Source organism: Archocentrus centrarchus, unplaced genomic scaffold, assembly GCF_007364275.1.
Source record: "Archocentrus centrarchus isolate MPI-CPG fArcCen1 unplaced genomic scaffold, fArcCen1 scaffold_30_ctg1, whole genome shotgun sequence".
Lineage (NCBI taxonomy): Eukaryota > Metazoa > Chordata > Actinopteri > Cichliformes > Cichlidae > Archocentrus > Archocentrus centrarchus.
In genome coordinates this window covers 1,634,713-1,654,740 of record NW_022060259.1, presented here as the reverse complement: position 1 = coordinate 1,654,740, position 20,028 = coordinate 1,634,713, and positions in this window count along the sequence as shown.

Here is a 20,028-nt window from a genome sequence, read left to right as displayed (position 1 = left end):
ATTCCTTGATGTTGAAATGTGTTATGCTTGTTTTAACAGCTTATTTTGAATTAAAGATTTAAAATTAAACCACAAAAAGGAGAAAAAGTTCGTTCTCCGTTTAACAGCTGCTTTTACACAGCTGTGCTTCGCACTCACGGTTGCTAGGCGACATGAGCTACACAGAGGTGACGGCAGCTGATATGAAGGCTAGCTGCTCACTTCCGGCCTTTGTGGTGTTCGTGGGCTGCGAAAGACGTGGGCCGGGTCCTTCGCAGGATGCGGCCCCTAATTTGGACATTGTACGTCGATATAATCTGTATGCCGGGAACTCGCGCACTGAGAAACGTTCCACGGTGCAAAGTGCGATTAAAATGCGTTAAAATTTTTAACGCGTTAATTTCCCCGTAATTAATTAATCGAAATTAACTCGTTAAAGTCCCACCCCTAATTTATTCACTTTACAACTGCAGCAAGAGCTTGGCCCACACTGATGGCAGTAAGTCAGATTCATTTCCAGTGGGTGTTGGACTCTGCCAGGGCTGCCTTTGTCACTGATTCTGTTCACAGTTTTTATGGACAAAATATTTAGGTGTAGCCAAGTGGTGGAGGGTCTCCACTTTGGTGGCCTTGGGATTTCATCTTTGCTTTTTTACAGATGATGTAGTTTTATTGGCTTCATCAGGTGGTGACCTTCAGCTTGCAGTGGAGCAGTTTGCATCTGAGTGTGAAGTGGCGGGTATCAGAATTAGCACCTCCTAGTCCGAGACCAGGCTTCTCAGCCGGAAAAGAGTGGAGTGCCCACTCCGGGTCAGGGAGGAGTTGCTGCCCCAAGTGGAGGCGTTTAAGTATCTCGGGTGAGGGAAGAGCGAAGCAGGAGATTGACAGATGGATTGGGGCTGGGGCTGTGGCTGCAGTGCGGATGCTGTACCAGTCTGTTGTGGTGAAGACAGAGCTGAGCGTAAAAGTGAAGCTGTGGTAGCTGTGAAGCTGTGTCAGTCTACGTTCCTACCTTCACCTATGGTCACGGGCTTTGGGTTGTGACCAAAAGAATGAGGTAGCAGATACAAGTGGTGGAAATTAGTTTGCTTTCAAAGGGTGGCTCTCCCTTAGAGATAGCATGAGGACTGCAGTGATTCAAGAGGGGCTCAGAGGAGAACAGCTGCTTCTCCACATCAAAAGAAGCCAGTTGGGTGGTTCAGACATTTGACCAGGATGCCTCCTGGGTGCCTCTTGGTTGATGGGGTTCAGGCATGTCCCACTGGGAGGAAGCCCTGAGATAGACCCAAACTTCAGTGTTTTTTGAAGCTTCCACATGGTTCATATCCCATCCACGTGGTTCTTATGTGAGTCGGACAGATATTGTTCTTGTGTTAAAAACGTGTAGAAACACAAATGTGTGAAATTGAAGAGCCCTGTTCCAGACTCAGTGAGGACATTATATAACTGATTTAACATCAGGATGTCCACACATACGACGCTATAACACTAACACCATATTCTGATTCTATATGATCCAAACTTAACAGATGACCCAACAGTCTCCCGCTTCCTGAAAGTGAGAAAGAGTCCATTTTTGAAATCGCACACTCACAAGTTTAAAGTACTCCACAGCACTGTCAAGAATGTGACTCATGTGCTTACACAACATCTAGTCCTACATAATCATTAATGTGTAAATGCAGAATGAAAAGGGCTGTCTTCCTATCTTTGTGAGGGCCTTTTTGTTGCTCACCTCTCTGTAGGCCCAAGCTGGTTGCTGCTGGGCCAAAGAAGCAAAACTCAGAGTGAGCTGATGTGGCTGCATTAGTAAGAGTGGGAGGCTACTCCATTGTTTTCTGAAACACGGTTTGTCAGACTCTGTGACTCAGACATTCCCATCATGTAACAGTTAAAACTGAGCTTTGTGTTTTGCTCCTGCACTCAGGCAGTGTTTACAAAAATGATTAACACTGATAAATTCTCTGGGGAAGGATAAATAGCATCACACATCTCTACAAAGTAGGGAAGCTTTTAACCATATAGCCTTTTTGAATTAATGAAAAAAAAAACTAAATAAAAAATAATAATTTATTGTAATGATAAGGTTTGGCACCAGGTCCCAATCACTACCAATGAATTCAATTCAATTCAATTCAATTTTATTTATATAGCGCCAAATCACAACAAACTGTCGCCTCAAGGCGCTTTGTATTGTGGGTAAAGACCCTACAATAATACAGAGAAAACCCAACAGTCAAAACGACCCCCTATGAGCAGCACTTGGCGACAGTGGAAAGGAAAAACTCCTTTTAACAGGAAGAAACCTCCCGCAGAACCCGGCTCAGGGAGGGGCAGTCATCTGCCGCGACCGGTTGGGCTGAGGGGAGAGAAAGACATGCTGTGGAAGAGAGCCAGAGATTCATATCAATTAATGATTAAATGCAGAGTGGAGTATAAACAAAGTAAATAAGGTGAATGAGAAACAGTGCATTATGTGAACCCCCCAGCAGACTAGGCCTATAGCAGCATAACTAAGGATGGTTCAGGGTCACCTGATCCAGCCCTAACTATAAGCTTATCATAAAGGAAAGTTTTAAGCCTAATCTTAAAATAGAGAGGGTGTCTGTCTCCCGAATCCAAGCTGGAAGCTGGTTCCACAGAAGAGGCGCCTGAAAGCTGAAGGCTCTGCCTCCCATTCTACTCTTAAGTATCCTAGGAACCACAAGTAAGCCAGCAGTCTGAGAGCGAAGTGCTCTGTTGGGTGATATGGTACTATGAGGTCTTTGAGATAAGATGGGGCCTTATTATTCAAGACCTTGTATGTGAGGAGAAGAATTTCAAATTCTAGATTTAACAGGGAGCCAATGAAGAGAAGCCAATATGGGAGAAATATGCTCTCTCTTTCTAGTCCCTGTCAGTACTCTAGCTGCAGCATTTGGATCAGCTGAAGGCTTTTCAGGGAGCTTTTAGACAAGCCTGATAATAATGAATTACAATAGTCCACCCTAGAAGTAATAAATGCATGAATTAGCTTTTCAGCATCACTCTGAGAAAGGATGTTTCTAATTTAGAAATATTGCGCAAATGCAAAAAGCGGTCCTACATATTTGTTAATATGTGCATTGAAGGACATACCTGGTCAAAAATGACTCCAAGATTTCTCACAGTTTACTGGAGGCCAAAGTAATGCATCCAGAGTAAGTATCTGGTTAGACACCATGTTTCTAAGATTGTGGGGCCGAGAACAAGAATTTCAGTTTTATCTGAATTTAGAAACAGGAAATTAGAGGTCATCCAGGCCTTAATTTCTTTAAGACATTCCTGCAGTTTAATTAATTGATGTGTGTCATCTGGCTTCATGATAGGTAAGCTGAGTATCATCTGCATAACAATGAAAATTGATGCAGTGCTTTCTAATAATACTGCCTAAGGGAAGCATGTATAATGTAAATAAAATTGGTCCTAGCACAGAACCCTGTGGAACTCCATAATTAACCTTAGTGTGTGAAGAAGACTCCCCATTTACATGAACAAATTGGAGTCTATGAGATAAATATGATTCAAACCACTGCAGTGCAGTACCTTTAATACCTATAGCAAGCTCTAATCTCTGTAATAAAATGTTATGGTCAACAGTATCAAAAGCTGCACTGAGGTCCAATAGGAAAGTACAGAGATGAGTCCACTGTCAGAGGCTCTAAGAAGATCATTTGTAACCTTCACTAATGCTGTTTCTGTACTGTGATGAATTCTGAAACCTGACTGAAACTCTTCAAATAAACCGTTCCTCTGCAGATGATCAGTTAGCTGTTTTACAACTACTCTTTCAAGAATCTTTTGAGAGAAAGGAAGGTTGGAGATTGCCTATAATTAGCTAAGACAGCTGGGTCAGTGATGGCTTTTAAGCAGAGGTTTAATTACAGCCCGCCTTGAAGGTCTGTGGTACATAGCCACTAATAAAGACTGATTGATCATTTTTAAGATTGAAGCATCAATAATTGGAAAAACTTCTTTGAACAGTCTAGTAGGAATGGGATCTAATAAACATGTTGCTGGTTTGGAGGAAGTAACTATTGAAGTTAACTCTGAAAGATCAACTGGAGCAAAAGAGTCTAAACAAATACCAGCAGTGCTGAAAGCAGCCGAACATGAAGAATAATCTTGAGATGTTATGAATAATTTTTTCTCGAATGTCTAAAATTTTATTTGTAAAGAATCCATGAAGTCACTACTAATTAACGTGAAAGGATACTCGGCTCTACAGAGCTCTGACTCTTTGTCAGCCTGGCTACAGTGCTGAAAACAAACCTGGGGTTGTTTCTTATTTTCTTCAATTAATGATGAATAGTAAGATGTCCTAGCTTTACGGAGGGCTTTTTTATAGAGCAACAAACTCTTTTCCAGGCTAAATGAGCATCTTCTAATTTAGTGAGACGCCATTCCCTCTCCAGCTTTCGGGTTATCTGCTTTAAGCTGTGCGTTTGTGAATTATACCACGGAGTCAGGCACTTCTGATTTGAAGCTTTCCTTTTCAGAGGAGCCACAGTATCCAAAGTTATACGCAGTGAGGATGTAAAAACTATTGACGAGATAATCGACCTCACTGGGAGCAGAGTTTAGGTAGCTGCTCTGCACTGTGTTGGCACATGGCACTGAAGAGCATAACAATGAAGGAATTAGATCCTTAAACTTAGTTACATCACTTTCAGAAAGACTTCTACTGTAATAAAACTTATTCCCCACTGCTGTGTAATCCATTAAAGTAAATGTAATGTTACTAAGAAATGATCAGACAGGAGGGGGCTTTCAGGGAATACTGTTAAGTCTTCAGTTTCTATGCCATATGTTAGGACAAGATCCAGAGTATGATTAAAGTGGTGGGTGGGCTCCTTTACATTTTGAGAGAAGCCAATTGAATCTAACAATAGATTAATGCAGTGTTTGAGGCTGTCATTCTCAGCATCTACATGGATGTTAAAATCACCCACTATAATTATTTTAATCTGAACTGAGCACTAAATCAGATAAAAAGTCTGAGAAATCAGACAGAAACTCTGAGTAGGGACCAGGTGGACGATAGATAATAACAAATAAAACAGGTTTTTGAGTTTCCCATTAGGATGGACAAGACTAAGAGTCAGGCTTTCAAAAGAATGAAACTTTGTCTGGGTCTCTGATTAATTAATAAGCTGGAATTGAAGATTGCAGCTAATCCTCCTCCTCGACCTGTGCTTCGAGCATTCTGACAGTTTACTGTGACTCGGGGGTGTTGATTATTTAAACTAACATATTCATCCTGCTGTAACCAGTTTCTGTAAGGCACAATAAATCAATATGTTGATCAATTATTAAATCATTTACTAATAGGGACTTGGAAGAGAGAGACCTAATGTTTAACAATCCACATTTAATTGTTTTATTCTTTGGTGCAGTTGATGAAGCTGTATTATTTATTGTTCTTGAATTTTTATGCTTAAATAGTTTTTTGCTGATTTTAGCTTTGGTTTTTGGTGGTCTGGGAGCAGGCAACCGACTCTATGGGGATGGGGTTTTGGGGGGATGGCAGGAGGAGAGAAGCGCAGAGAGGCGTGTAAGACTGCAACTCTGCTTCCTGGTCTCAACCCTGGGTAGTCAGTTTTTAGGAGGGTTAATAAATTTGGCCAGATTTCTAGAAATGAGAGCTGCTCCATCCAAAGTGGGATGGATGCCGTCTCTCCTAACAAGACCAGGTTTTCCCCAGAAACTTTGCCAGTTATCTATGAAGCCCACGTCATTTTTTGGACACCACTCAGACAGCCAGCGATTCAAGGAGAACATGCGGCTAAACATGTGGCTCCTGGTCTGATTGGGGAGGGGCCCAGAGAAAACTACAGAGTCCGACATCGTTTTAGCAAAGTTGCACACCGAGTCAATATTAATTTTAGTGACCTCCGATTGGCGTAACCGGGTGTCATTACTGCCGACGTGAATAACGATCTTACCAAATCTACGATTAGCCTTAGCCAGCAGTTTCAAATTTCCATCAATGTCGCCTGCTCTGGCCCCTGGAAGACATTTGACTATGGTCGCCGGTGTCTCTAGCTTCACGTTTCTCAAAACAGAGTCGCCAATAACCAGAGTTTGTTCCTCGCGGGTGTGTCGCCGAGTGGAGAAAAACGGTTAGAGACGTGAATAGGTTGGTGGTGTACCCGGGCTTCTGCTTAGGACTACGCTTCCTCCTCACCGTCACCCAGCTGGCCTGTTTTCCCTGCTGCTCGGGATCTGCTGGGGGGGAGCTAACGGCGGCTAAGCTACCACGGTCCGCACCCGCTACAGGGGCCTGGCTAGATGTAGGATTTTCCAGGGTGCGGAGCCGAGTCTCCAATTCAGAAAGCCTGGCCTCCAGAGCTACAAACAGACTACATTTATTACAAGTACCGTTACTGCTAAACGAGGCCGAGGAGTAACTAAACATGTGACACCCAGAGCAGGAAAGTGCAGGAGAGACAGGAGAAGAAGCCATGCTGGTAGTGAGTCGGCTAAGGGCTAAGCTACTAGCTGAGCTAAGCTAGCGAATTTCTAAAAACAAATAAAGTGAGTAATGTGAATACAGGTGATTCAGCAAGAGTATGCTATTTAAAGTAGGTGAAGATTACACTAAAATAATGTTATTATCCAGATAAATCGAGTTATACAGAATATACAGCTACAGACAGCAAAACACTGTGCTCCGAAACAGGAACAGGAAGTGATACAATACCGCAGTGAGAGCCAACACCAAGGTGTCCAACAGAGGAGCAATCTGTGTCCATTTGGATAAGGTATTTATATGAATTGGAATCCTCCCATTATTCAGCGTTATTGTGTGCTCCAGATATCCTGTGAGTGCTAAAATCAGATTAAACCAGATTAGACGGTTATTGAAGGTGCCATTATAGCTTGATAGAGCTGTGGAGAGATGAAAAGAGATTGTGCACTGATATTTTACACCACAGCTTCATCCTTGATTGTAACACCTTATCCATGTATCTTGACTCCAAGCAGCTGTGGCTCTAATAGTGAACACTGATTGTTTTGTTCACTAATGATCAGTACACAGTGATCTCAAGAGTAAACCCATCTCAAGAACTTCCACAAATGAACTGGTACGTGTGTGTGTGTGTTTATTTATATATATATATATATATATATATATATATATATATATATATATATATATATATATATTATATACATATATATATATATATATTATATATATATATATATATATATATATATATATATATATATATATATATATATATTATTATATATATATAGATAGGTATGTATGTATATATATATCTATATATATATATATATATATATATATATATTGTATATATATATATAATAGAGAGAGAGAGAGAGAGAGATTGCTGAATGTGAGAGTGTGAATGTCTGTCTGTCTCTCTGTGATAGCCCTGTGGCAGGCTGGCACCCTGTCAGGGTGTACTCTGCCTCTCGCCCTATGATAGCTCGGACAGGCTTCAGCCTGGATAGAAGAAGAGAATGGATGGCTGGATGGATATTTAAATAGCCCTTGGTATTTATCAACTTCTCATGTTCCTCTTCTTGATGTTGCCATCACATGGATTTGCTACATCTGTGACTACAGCCTTCCTCCTCTCCTTGTCTACACTGCTATGTGAGGTTGGTTAACCATCACCAGTTTGTTTATCTGTATCTGAAAGTCCCACAGGAACTTACTCGGCCATTCTCAACCACTCTTGGGGCCAAGGTTCTTGCCTCATGTGGTAAACCCCAGCCTCTGTTGACCTTGGTACTTGTAGCTCTCCTCTGTATCTGCAATTGTGGCCAGACAGTGCTCTCTCTCTCTTTGCTCCAGCTGCTTTCTCTCATACTCCTGGCTGTTGTTGTTTTGAGTGGAGGTGCACCTCTGGGTTAATTGCAGGATGCCGTCTACTTTGGTATAAATTTACGTGGGCTGTGGGTCTTGCTTATTAATTCCTCTTGCCTTCCCTGGTGTGCAGCAACTCAGCCAAATGAAGCCATCTGGATCAGGTTTTACGACAGCTGTGGGTAGGCTCCATTTGGGTAGTGACTGAAAGAATGAGATCGCAAATACAAGCGGCAGAAATGAGCTTCCTCCGAAAGGTGGCTGCACTCCTCTCCCTTAGAGATAAGGTGAGGGCTGCAGCCATTCAGGAGGGGCTCCAATGAGACACTGTTCCTCCACATTGAAAGAAGCCATTTGAGGTGGTTCAAGCATCTGAGTAGGATGCCTCCTCAGCGCCTCTTGGGTGAGGTGTTCTGGGCATGTCCTACTGGGAGGAGGCCTCAGGGCAGACCCAGGACACGCTAAAGAGATTATATCTCTCGGCTGGCCTGGGATGGATGGATGGATGGATGGATGATTTTCTGTTCATGAGTCAGCTCCTTCAGACACATTTTATGTGACTGAGAAAGCCACCTCAGATACTGGTTGCATGCACCTCTTGAAACTATAAACTGTGCTTGTGTGAAGATTTCCTCAGACACTGTATATTATGCTCATGTGCTGGACTCTTTTAAGACTTTTGCTTCCTCCGAGGCTTATGTGTGCCTGAGTATCCCGCTTCTGTCCCAGTTCCCAGGGTGAGGGTGTCAAAGGTCCAGCCTGACCCCGCACCCTTTCTTGTTCCCAAGGTGAGGGCATTAAGCCTCAACATCAACTCCATTCTTTGGAGGAGATGGCTGTGCATCCTCCTGAGCAGTCTCCAAATCATCTGAGTTGCAAGAGGATCTTGTGCGACTGGAACATCTGGACTATCCAGTGCAACTAGTCCATCAGTGGAATGTAGAGCCCCCGCGCCACCTGAGCCAAAGAGTGCAGAGCCAGAGCTTGTGGGTTCCAAGCTGCCTGAACCTCAACCTGAACCTGAACCTAAACTTGAACTTGAACCCGTGGAACAGTACAGAAACAGCATTAGTGAAGGTTACAAATTATCTTCTTATGGCCTCTGACAGTGGACTCATCTCTGTGCTTGTCCTGCTAGACCTCAGTGTAACGTTCAGTACTGTTGATCCTAATATACCAGGAATAGCAGGAATGTCTTAAAGACATTAAGGCCTGGATGACCTCTAATTTCTTGCTTCTAAATTCAGATAAAACTGAAATTCTTGTACTCGGCTCCACAAATCTTAGAAACATGGTGTCTAACCAGATACTTACTCTGGATGGCATTACTTTGGCCTCCAGTAACACTGTGAGAAATATTGGAGTCATTTTTGACCAGGATATGTCCTTCAATGCTCATATTAAACAAATATGTAGGACTGCTTTTTTTTTTGCATTTGCACAATATTTCTAAAATTAGAAACATCCTTTCTCAGACTGATGTGGAAAAGCTAATTCATGCATTTATTACTTCTAGGCTGGAGTATTGTAATTCAATATTATCAGGCTGTCCTAAAAGCTCCCTGAAAAGTGCTGCAGCTAGAGTACTGACAGGGACTAGAAAGAGAGAGCAGATTTCTCCTGTAATCGCTTCTCTTCATTGTCTCCCTGAACCCTCCCTTAGTTATGCTGCAATGATGCACTGAGTATTTATTCTTCACTCACCTCTTTTCACTCTGTTCATATTTCACTCTCCATTTGATCATTAGTTTATATTAATCTCTGTCTCTCTTCCACAGTGTCTTTTGTCCTGTCTCTCTCCCCTCACAGCAGATGACCCCCCCTCCCTGAGCCTGGTTCTGCTGGAGGTTTCTTCCTGTTACACAGTAAAAGGGAGTTTTTCCTTCCCACTGTTGCCAAGTGCTGCTCATAGGGGGTCATCTGATTGATGGGGTTTTTTTCTGTAATTGTTATAGAGTGTTTACCTTACAGTATAAAGCACCTTGAAGCAACTGTTGTGATTGAATTGAATTGAATTGAACTGAAGATCAGAGACATGTCTGAGTCAATGGCTTTTCTCAGTGAGTTGTGTTATCAGTTTTTGTCAAGCACTTGTTTGCTTTAGTTAAGTTGCTCTTATTAACTGTGAAGGACAGTTGAGCTGGGTGCACTGGGGGCATTAGGCAAGAATGAAAGGGAAAGACGTCTGAAAACAAAAGGATTTGACTCATTTATAAACACAGGCCTAAGCCTGAGCTGGTGCTGCCTGACACCAAGCCAGAGAGCTTCTTGCCCGACAACCATCAGTTTTCTGTGGTGTTACACTGGGGCTTTGAGCTGAACTTTATTGTCCCACATGGGAAGTTTGCCTTGGATAAACAGTGCTACATAGCTACATTCACATAGTAAAAACCAACACACACAAAGCCAAAAATAAATAAAATACAAAAATGTTCATCTCATGCACTCCAACAAATATTCAACTGCATGGCAGTGTGGCTCCAGCCATTTTAATCTGAGTCCTTATTTAATAGTGCAGTAGATGTTGGGAGGGATAAGAGCTTGCTGTTTCACAGCTACTTGCTCTGTAATGTCTCCCTGAAGGTAATAACTTGTACTCTGGAGAAAGGATATGTGATGGATCCTTAAGAATTTTATGAGCATGATGTACAACAACTGTCTAATATTTTTGACTGGTACTCTTTGTTTCCTACAATCTTCATGGCAATTTTTACCAGTTTCTCGATCCTCGATTTTGACTGTAAGCAAGCTGAACCCAGCAACCATCCCATATCTAATCAAACTTTCCAGCACTGCATAATACAAAGTATCCATAACCTTAGAGGAAAATTAAGCCTTTGAGCTAATTTTTCACATAAAAAGTCAACGTGTTCTTGTCCATATAGATGCCCAAATACTTTTACAAGCTAACCTGCTCTATTGTGCATCTATCTATTACCACAGGTGCACGTATTCCCCTAGGGCCAAATATCATTTCTTTTGTTTTATCAGTATTCAAAATCAGATAATGACTTTTCCACCACACTTTGAAGTCATTCATCTCCATACGGTATACAGTTGGGCAGTCACCTGCATGTAAAAGACTTGAAATAATAGTGTCATCAGAGAAATTAATTACTCAATTATTTGTATGTTCCCCTCTACACTCATTGGTGTACAAGGTGAAAAGAAGAGGAGAACTCACAGCTCCTTGGGGCACCCCTGTGCTACAGTATTTAACTGTTGATAATGTGTCATCAACCTTGACTGGTTTTGATCCATTTGTCAAAAGAGAAAAAATAGTATCTATTTTTATTTAATAGAAAATTATTAATAATTAAGGGATTAATTTCTAAGAAGCTTCTGAACCAGCAGATGTGGACAAACAGTATCAAACACAGAACTAAAATCAGCAAATAGAACGTTTGCATATGCTTTTGGATCTTCTAATTAAATGAGTGACACTGGCTGTGGATCAGGAGGTACAGCAGGTCATCTACTAATCAGAAGGCTGGTGTTTTGATTCCTGGCTCCTCCAGTCTGCATGCCAATGATGGCGTCTTCAGTGCTGCACCCCTCCCTATGTGCAAGTTTTAGAGGGTCCAAGCTTGCAGATTTCTCCGGGTTCATTATATTAACAGTAATTCTCTCCAAACATTTCATTACTGTGCATGTTAGTGTAGCAGACCTAAAGTCTTTGTTCTCACTAGGACACAATAATTTTGGCATAAGAATGACTGTAGATTTTTTCCACAACTCTGGACCTTTGGGAAATAGGGCACCAAGCATCAGTTTATTCATCTGCACAGTGTTTCAACAAAGAAGCAGAGCGGCTATCAGGCCCCACAGAAACCTTTCTGAAAAATGATCAAACCTGCTTGATTGAATTTTCACGGTCAGACTCACACCCACCTCGGTCTGCAACCTCAGCCATTAAAGAAGTAAATAAGTTCTGTGCATCAAATCTTAAAAAGAAGTTGTTCAAATTATTAGTTTTTTCAGAATCACTTAAACTGGTAGACTGTTTCTTCCTAGAGGTCATATTGGTAATTAGTTTTTTTATAGTATCCCTCATTTTTTATTATTCACCCAAATAAAACTTTATTCAACTGGTGCTTTTCTCTAGCTTTTCTTTAGCATTTTGTTTATTAAATACTTAAATACTGACTTTTTTTATTGATGCAATCTTTAATTTATTTAGTGATGTATGGTTTACTGTTTGGGAAGTGAATAACCTCCTTTTTCAGGATATTCTCAAAGTCTCTACACTGTTGCCCATTCACTGCAGCACAGTTCTGTGTAGGGGCCTGCTGGATTTTAACACACATTTATATGTTGGCATAAAATGGACTGTATGATGATCTGGGTTGGAAAGAGGGGAAAGAAACCCAGCCTTATAGGCATTATTAAAGTTCCCGAAGCACTTGTGCAGCACTTTGTTTTTACGTGTACCCCTTTTAAAATACTGATAAACCCCGGCAGCAGAGGTTCAAGTGGGCAATGATTAAAATCACCAAGAATAAAAACAGGAGCTGCTGTTGATGGTGGACACATTCAGCCAGTTGATTTGTAGCTCTCACTGCATTTCCACTGGGGGAATATAGACAGCACATATATCCAAACTCTCTAGGTAAATAAAAGGGTCTCATAGAGAGACAAAGCACTTCTAGATCTGGATCGCAAATCTCATAGTTAATTGTTTGCACCATTCATCATTCACAAACACACACATGCCTCCACCTCTGGATTTCCCTGAGGTGACGTCCCTATCTGCCCACACACATGAAAAGCCTTCAAGTTGAATCAATATGTTTGAAAGGCAGATGAGACCTTTGAAACATATTGAAAGACCTCATCTGCCTAAAACCTTTGGGAAAATGTTTTATTTTTCTAAGTGAATGAATATTTGCCAGTGCAGGCTAATATATTTAGTCTATTTTGCACAGCCTTATCTCTCGGCTGGCCTGGGAACGTCATGGCTGGGGAGAGGGAAGCCTGGGCTTCTCTGGTTAGGCTGCAGCCCCTGCGACCCAGCCCCAGATAAGTGGATGGATGGATGGATGGATAGATATTTTGCACCTACCTGCTGTAACTCATAAAGATAACTGAAAAATCAGCCTGAAGCTGTGCAATCATGTTATTCTTATAATAAGCAAATTAAAACATGCTGTTATTTAAAAATATATATATATATATATAAAGCCTTTAGGGGTTGCCACAGCGGGTCATCTGTCTCTATATCATCCTAACCCAGACTCCTCCTTTGTCACACCAACTCTCTGCATGTCCTCCTGCACTACATCCATGAATTTTCTCTGAGATCTTTCTCTTTTCCTCCTGATTACTCCATATTCAAAAACTTTTGTCGGATGCATCCACCATCTCTCCTCTGCACATGTCAAAACCATCTCAGCCTTTCCTCTCTGACTTTGTCTCCAAACTGCTCATTCTGTCCATCCAGGTCACTCCCAGTGAAGATCCTAACATCTTCAGCTCTGCCTCCTGTCTTTTTGTCAGTGCTACTGTCTCCAATCCAAACATCATAGCAGGTCTCACTACCATTTCCCTTCTACTCTTGCTGCTTTTCTTCTGTCACAGATCACCCCTGACACTCATTTACACCCTGCCTGCACTCTGTGTTTCACCTCACTTCTGCACTGTCCATTGCTTTGGATGGTTGACCCCAGGTATTTGAACTTGCCCACCTTCACCTCTGCTCCTTGCATCTTTACTGTTACCTCTGTCTCACTCTCATGCACACACATGTATTCTGTCAGAAATGAGCCAGGTCGTAACATAAATGGGGCTTTTTCAGGATCATTTGGACTCTATTTTGGATATCTTTGTGGAGACCAATCATCAGGAGGTTTTTTTGGTATGATGGTTTACTCCAGGTGTTGCCTGGGCAGACTCCCTTTAGTAAGACTGTTTCAGCTGGGTGGCCGTGAGGTTAGTGCTCTCAACTCCAAATTGGGTCCAGCCTCTTCACTGGCTGGGCTATGGGTAAAGGATGAGGAGCTTGCAGACTTTGCTCCACCTTCTTCCTCTTCCAGGAGGCTCCCACCATCATCACTCCTTGCCCCAACCAGAGATGGTTTCCCTCCTGCATTAGCCAATGCAGGAACACTGCCACAGCCTGTTTTTCTGCCCACATTGCCCGATACCATGCTTCCAGAACCTGTCCTGGCTAAGCTGACCAAGCAGCACAATCTGTGCCGGCCAGTTTCGGGAAATTTGAAACAAAGAACTTTGTTTACAGCTCCTGTGCCAGCAAACCCAAAGACTGAGTTCCCTGCGCCTACTAACCCCTAAGCCTAAGCCTGAGCTGGTGCTGCCTGACACCAAGCCAGAGAGTCCTGTTTGCCCTGTTAAAGATCCTCAGTCACCAGTGCCAGCAGACCGAGAACCAGTGGACCCCAAGCCTGCAGAGCTGCTGGAGCCAGCAGATCCTGAGCCTGCAAAGCCACTTGAGTCTGACCCTGAGAATTCTAACATCCTTAAGGGCTACACCCCTCCCTCATCTGCCAGGGTGCGGGAGTGGTGCTGCTCTGTGTGTCCTTTTTCTCCACTCATCTCCCATCCCATTTCATTACTTAAGGTCCCCATCCCTCCGTTGAGCCGGCTAATGGTTTATTTCCCTCTCCCTAGACCTATTCACCTGTGGTCCTTCGTTCCTGAATGCTGCCTGAGAAATATTCAGCACTCATCCCTGTAAAGACCCCATCAGTTCAGCAACTGTGTTATGAACGTTTTTTTGTAAATAAACCATTCAAGTGTTTGTCGTGACACCTGGTTACCGAGTCTGCTTTTTGGGTTCCAACCTCAGTGATTCCCCTGGCTGTGACATCATCTTGGACATTTGAGGCACCTGTCACTTTTTCTAACTCCAGCCTATCGCCCCATCATCAAGTAACAGCAACCTATCATAAAAACGATTAAAATATGGCTGGAAGAAGCATCTTCACAACTACAGGACTGCTCCCATAACGTGGCCATATGGTAGTGACAGTTTTAGCCGACTCTGAACGTAACTCAGCAACATTAGGCTTAAAATGACTAGCGATCACAGATTTTAAAATATGTTCATGAATAAAAACATAACCTATATCACTAAAAGCAAAACATTTATTTAGTTACAGAAATTATGTGTTTGGTAATGACTGTCTTCAAAAAGAAAAATTCTGATTTTCATAATTTGCAACACAATTACTCAGAAACTGTAATTCTTCCCTACTCCCTATGCAGCCATTAGAGAGAGAGGAAGTCTGTCTTTATTTTTATAAATATGTGACTGAAAAAAACATAAGTCTTCTTCTTTCAATTGTGACAGGAAATCATGGGACAACTTTTTTGATACTTTGTGAATTTATGATAAATGAATTTGAATATTTAAACTTCCCTTCAAAATATATCAAAAAATGATACCTAAGATACAATCAAATTAAAAATGTTAAAAATCATTTAAATCATATTTTCATTCATTAAATTTAGATGTTAGAGTTTGGGACAGCTGCCTCCAAATAGAAAGCCTCATAAAAGGAGGATATCAAATAAATTTAATTTAGTACTATCTGAACCAATTCTTTGGGATTAAATAGTGTCACAACATGACATTAGTAAATATCAAGGGTACAAATATTTAATTGTTTTTTCAAATGTGTTTTTTAAGTATGGGACTGCAATTTGAACCAATTTGGTAGAATGTCCCAACTGTAGGATTTATTTCATGGAAACGGTATTCCATGGAGCACAACAGTGAGCCATCCAAATTCCCCAGATCTCAATCCAATCGAACACCTTTGGGATGTGCTGGACAAACAAGTCTGATCCACGGAGGCCCCACCTCGCAACTTACAGGACTGTTGCCAACATCTTGTTACCAGATTCCACAGCACACCTTCAGGGGTCTAGTGGAGTCCATGCCTCAGTGGGTCAGGGCTGGTTGTTGAGGTGGCAAAAGAGGAACTAGAGCAGATCATCCAGAAATCTGAAAGATTGGTATTTCGATCCCTGGTTGCTCCAGTCTGCATGCCAAAGTGTTGCTGGGCAAGATACTGAACCCCGAGTTGCTCTTTATGCGTTCACTGGAGTGTGAATGTGTGTGTGAATGATAGAAAGCACATGTAGAAAAAAAGATGAATGTGTGTGAAGGAGTGAATGAGGCTTGTACTATAAAGACAGAGTAGAAAAGCACTATATAAGAACCAGTCCATTTATTAGGCACGCGGTTATAATCTTATGAATGTTCAGTGAATATCTTTGTTATTTATTTAGAATTTTTCATGCTCAACTTCTGACTGAAAATAAGATTTAAATTAAAATGAATCTTATATAGTGTATCACAAAAATGAGTACAGCCCTCACATGTCTGCAGGTATTTAAGTATATCTTTTCATGGGACAACACTGACAAAATGACACTTTGACACAATGAAAAGTAGTCTGTGTGCAGCTTATATAACAGTGTAAATTTATTCTTCCCTCAAAATAATTCAATATACAGCCATTAATGTCTAAACCAGTGGCAACAACAAGAGACTACACCCGTAAATGTCCAAATTGAGCACTGCTTGTCATTTCCCCTCCAAAATGTCATGTGACTCATTAGTGTTACTAGGTCTCAGGTGTGCATAGGGAGCAGGTGTGTTCAGTTTTGTAGTACAGCTCTCACACTCTCTCATACTGGTCACTGAAAGTTCCAACATGGCAAAGAACTCTGTGAGGATCTTAAAAGACGAATTGTTGCTCTACATGAAGGCTCTTATATAAGCTGCACACAGACGACTTTACATTGTGTCAAAGTGTCATTTTGTCAGTGTTGTCCCATGAAAAGATATACTTAAATACCTGCAGAAATATGAGGGGTGTACTCACTTTTGTGATACATTATATATCTTCACTTATGAGTTAAAATGAACCTTTAAAATTTACTGATATGCAAAAAATGTTGTGATGAGACTTTTTCAATAGAAATCTGTAAATAAATATAAGTTGTAAGTACAATTAGCAAAAACCACAGGAAACCTAAAAGCAGAGAGATTTAAACTAATGACACCTGCAGTCTGAGAGCAAAGTGCTCTATTAGGATATTATGGTGCAGCAAAGTCTGTAGGATATGATGAGGTTTGATTATTCAGGACTTTGTATGTGAGGGCAAGGGATGAGAAGCTAATATGGAGAAATACAGCCTTTCTAGTCCCTATCTGTACTCTCACTGCAGCAACTGAAGGCCTTTCAAGGAGCTTTCAGATTATAATAAATTACAAAAGTCCAGCCTGGAAGAATGCATGAACTAGTTTTTCAGCTCACAGTGTTACTTCCATCCAGGGTAAGTATCTGGTTAGACTAACGCTAATTATTCTTTTCCTGAAATGCATATTTAAGTGTCCTTGAATGGTGATGCAGTTGTCTTATTGTTCAGTGGATGCATGTCAGATCAAATGATAATGAGTGGAAATCAGTAACTGGTTTCTAAGAAAGAAACATGGATATTCTCTGAGATTAAAGTTTAAGATTTCAAAGGAAAACTCTTAAATTTACAAAAAAATCATGAAGTCTGTGTTTGGCACTTTGAGCTTCTCCCTTATTCCCCAAGATGTAGCCCACAGAGGGCGGCTCTGCATGTGTAATTTGGCATAGATTTTACACCAGATGCAGCCCTTCATTTATTCAGGCTTGGGACCTGCGGGAGGACTACACCAGCTCATGACCCCCTGAGGCCGGGTTTGTGTCTCCTCCCAGTCTCGAACCAGGAATCTTTCACATGTATTAACCACACATACTGCACAGAACCACTGACATTATAATGTCTAACTAAGTAAACAAATAAATAATATAAAAATAACCAGATGTGATTTAAATAACACATTTTTTTCAATGAAAAAAAAATACTGAAAAAAATATGTTTTTTAGTTAAGCAGCCACTTCCTTTTCAAATTTCCATTTCACCTTTTTTCCCCTGGAGCCAAACCTCACACAGAGCAGTGTTATAACAACAGCAAACTAACTGAATGAGAGTGACATTATTACTGAATATTTATACATACACAACATACCATAAGCATGACCTCATACTCTCTGAATTCACAGTTTGCATGGGATGCTCACAAATGACTCCAATATGAATACGGCGCTGTAGCCACAGTGTTTACATTTTGTGGGATAAACATTTTTCTTCTGGCAATTTTCGTCATGTTTGTGATCCCGTTTGGATTTCAGACATGAAGCGAGCAGCAGCGTCCTGATTCTTCCTGTATCATCTTCAACCACCACAACCAGCTGCTTCAGTACACACATTTCTTTCTGTTGATGCTTCTAAGGTGCCTGAAAGGAGTGTATCATCATCCTAATGGACCAATCAGCATTAGCAGCACTCTATGGAGAAAATCAACTTCCTTTTAAAAAGGTTATCGTCATTTTATTTAATTTCAGACACATTATTGATATACTCTGTACTGTAAGCGTCTGTAGGAGAATAGTGGGTGTATTAGTGGAACGTGCTTGGGAAACAAAAGGCCATGCATCAGGCGTGGTAGGCCTTTGTCTTGCTCAATGAAGGAGACTGATTCAACACAGTCCTCCAATCTGTACATGTGCAGTAAATGTACCACTGGTAAAGTATATTTTGATTTTGTTATTTCAGAGTGCTTTTGCACTTGCTGTAGGTGCTGGTCTGTTACAGGAAAGCTAAACAAAATGATCTCTTCCAGGCTAGATGAGTCACTATAGCTTATTAACTGATAACTTGGGGCAGGACTTTCCCGTAGAGGTGTGTCATAAACTTTAAGTTCAAAAACAAAACCAGAAGTTCAAAACTAATGTTAATGAAGTACCGGGGCAGCTATTGCTTCATTTTATTTGTCCAGATTAAAGTTAAAGCAGTTCCTCAGGAATCTGTGAGCTGAAGTGACTTTAATTTTTTGGTAATTATCAGAAATGTGTAGATAAGAGAAAGATTTTTGATACTTTTGATATTTGTTATATTCATGCTATGTGTGATTCTAATAGATCTTTGTTTTTCTTTGAAATTCCAGTCAAGCACTAATCATTATCCACTGGTGATTTTAACTGTTTGTACTTTTAATATAAGTTTAATATAAGTCCAGGTGTAAATATTGGGCTAGTGATTCTTCTTCAGGGCTTTCTGGTGGCACCTGGTGACTGGTAACATTAATAGTGCTTCACATTATGCTGTAACCTCTGTTTATCCTCTCAAGGTGACTGTGACTCAGGAGGTAAAGCAGGTCACCTGCTAATAAGAGGGTTGGAAGTTCAGTCCCTGGCTACTCCAGCCAAAGTATCCTTGAGCAAGATACTGAACCCCAAGTTGTTCCCGATGTCTTTAAAGCCTTTAAATGTAGGAGAAAGTGTGTTTGTGTGAATGAGGTTGTCATGGTCCTGGGCCGGTGGCCCAGTGTTTTATGTTCATGTATAGTTCTGTTTTATTATGGTTTCTGTCTTCCCATGCTGATGTGTTGTCCTTAGGTGTTTAGTCTGGGTGTACTATGTCAGGTGTCGAATTACTTCCTGTTTTATTTTGGTAGGTTCTGTATTTTGTGGTCTGTGTGCTTTGGGTTTAGTTTATGTCTTGTACTTCCCTCCCAGCTGTTTTCATTTGTTCATTACCTTCTGTGTATTTAAGTCTTGTGTTTCCCATGCTTGTTGTCGCGTCATTGGTTGTTGTCCGCTGTCTCTCTTGTATGTTCAGTCGTGCCTCAAGTCTCTCCCCCATCAGGTGTATTCTGGGGAGAATTCATGGTGTTCATTTGTAAGATAAGTAAATAAAGTGTGTGAGTGAATTTCACCCGTCTTGGAGTCTGCATATTGGGGTCCTCCTTCCTGCTCAGCGGCCAGCCATGACAGAGGTGTGTTGTATAAAACACTTTGTGCTCATGTGGAGTAGCAAAGGGCTATATCGTCACCCTCTTAAAATAATGGCCTGTCATTTTTTTAAAAAAAAGACAAAAAACGAAACCAAACTTTGAAAATATGATGATTTAGGCAAAAATTAAACCTTTGTTTAAAAAAAATTACTTTTAAGAGGGTGAAAATATAAGAACCAGTCATGTACCATTTGTTCGCTAGTAGAACCAGTGGATGTTTATTAATGGATTTACAATTTCTGTATAATCAATAAAGCTACTTGTTCTGGAAATTTTTGAAATTTTTGACTTCACTGTTTGCTTAAATTTTAAAATAGTAGTCATC